The sequence below is a fragment of the Arachis ipaensis genome, chromosome B06 (genome assembly GCF_000816755.2).
Source record: "Arachis ipaensis cultivar K30076 chromosome B06, Araip1.1, whole genome shotgun sequence".
Taxonomy (NCBI): domain Eukaryota; kingdom Viridiplantae; phylum Streptophyta; class Magnoliopsida; order Fabales; family Fabaceae; genus Arachis; species Arachis ipaensis.
The window spans coordinates 113,255,448-113,258,069 of record NC_029790.2 but is presented as its reverse complement, the minus strand read 5'-3'; positions in this window follow the sequence as shown (position 1 = coordinate 113,258,069).

Below are 2,622 nucleotides of genomic sequence, written 5' to 3'. Positions count from 1 at the left end.
TTAAATACGTGTATAAATATATATAATTTAATTTATTTTAAATATATATTATATTTATTTTAAATTTATTTTTTTTAAGCAAAGGATTACTTTAATTATATTGTCTTTAAAATTACCTTCTTCTTTTACCAATAAAGAAACATTCCAAAAAGAATCCTTTAAATGCATGTAAAATATGAGGATGATGAATTTGTTCAAATCCGATGATCCAATCGGTTAACATCCTTATGCAAAATTGCAATGCGTGAAGAGGGTGTGGAAAAATCGGCTGAGACACAGGCTTCACAAATTGCTCAAATATCATTATTATTGTTATTGATAAAGGGAAATCATTTCTCCTCGTTTTCTTTTCAATTAAGTATGCTATCTTACTATCTAGTGGTCAACGAAGGACATTCTACTTTTCAGACCGCACGAGAATGAATGTCCATGATATTTTTGAGGTTACGGCTTAATCGAGAGGACAATAATAATACAGTACCAAAGTTTGGATCACTTTCTTTCTTAAGTTTCATGATTGACGTCTTTGACAACAAGTTAGGCCCAGTACCCAATAGTTTAAGTTTTAACACAAATCGTCAAATCCTCTAAGCATACAGGGATGTGTGCACTTCGCTCTAAGTCTAACTGTGATATATATACAGAGAAAAAGATAAATAGCTCCTGACTTTTGTCTTGCGAATATTTTTGTTTTTGATCATTGAAAAATATTTTTAAGTTGTTGACTTTCACAAAATTTGGACGGATCAGTCCCTCCGTCCAAATGCCTCCGTTAGGGATTGATCTGTCCAAATGCCTTTTTCAGAGACTGATCCATCCAAATTTTATGAAGATCAGAAACTTAAAAATATTTTTCAATAGTCAGAAATAAAAATGTCCAAAGAATAAAAAATCAGGGACATATTTATCCATATCAGAATTATTAATTAAAACTAAAGATTCGTAATATTTATCATTTTAATAATTTGTATGAATAGCAAAGAACTGTAGATTGATAGTGTTTTCAATTTTTTATGACTAATATATTTAACACAAATTAAAAATAACTCGTAAAAGTAACATATTAATTGCTAATAGAGTTATTGTTGACAAGTCTTTTGTAATTGGATAATAAACTCAACCTAAGAGATTAACATAATGGCTTAAAATAGTTTGGTAACCATATGTTCTGAAGTTCTAGAATCTAGATATACGTGGATGAGATAAATCCCAAACTCACATGATAGTTATTATTGGAGTGATTGGAGAGGAACGAAAGAAGATGGAATAGATTTCAAGAATTAAATAAATTTAAGCTGGTGGAATGGTTAATACATTTATCTGTTAAGTTTTTCTTAAAAATATATTTTTCCGGTTAATGATAAATATTAAAGCACAATATACCCAACCTTAATATATAAAATTAAAGTAGTGAAGAGTGATCCAGTTAGAATATATAGATGGTATAAAAGGTTGGGGATCCAGTCAAAGTGTCAAATGGCACCCGCACAATAATCCAAGGTCTCACCTCAATCCACGACGATGACAACGGCCACTACCACATTAATATACATTTTCTGTTTTAGAATTGAATGAGATACTACTGTTTCTCTTTTCCCACTAAAATAATAATAATAATTTATTAATTTTCCTAGGACTGAAGCTGGACCAACACCAACCACCAGAGGTAATTACAAGATAAGATTCATTTTCGGGGAAGACGATTCCTCTCAATTTTTTTTAATTAATATTGTTAAATGTGGTTTGTTATATAATATTTTCTCATTTTACTTAAAGAATATATAATAAAATATTATACCTACGAATTGAGAACAAAAAGTATTGAAAAGAACCATTTCCTTCAATCCGGTACTTGAATTTGAATCCTCCAATAATTAATATTTAAACATATTTGGTTGTTAAGTTTTATAATTATGGATCAAGTTAATTTTTTTGTCATAATTTAATTAATAGAATACTTATATATACAATTGCCTAGTGACTAGTTAACATTGTACTATAAGTGCATGACTTAATTCAATCCTCAATATAATGAGATTAAATTGAGGGATCAAATTAACTCTCTTAATAAGAAGCTAAATAGAGTTCAACACTTTTAGCGTGATGAACTAACTATTAAACTGATAATGGTAGCTATCTATACACATAAGTGTACTGTTACTGTATAAGTGTTCTGATTTTAATAAATTTTGGTATAGAAGACTAGATGATCTTCACTATATCGTATTGTGATTTAATAGTGAGATGGAATGATGGATAAATATATTATAAGAAAATTATTAACAATATCATTTTTCTTAAATTGTCATTAATGTCATTTCATCTTATAAAATATAAATATAAGTAAATGTTAATTTGATATTTAGTTTTTCACTATTGTATAAAGTGAAATATTCTTTGTGAACTATCTAATAAATAAAAGATGGACTTTGTTAGGTAAATAATAGTTTTTGTGAATAATATGAATAATAGGCTTTAAAATTTGTTCAATAAAATAAAAACATACTAAATCCTTAAATTACTCACTTAAATTTTAATATTAAGATAACTATCCACATACTTAGTAAATTGAATATCTAATATATATCTATTGTTCTCATTGTTTAATATTTTTATTGTATA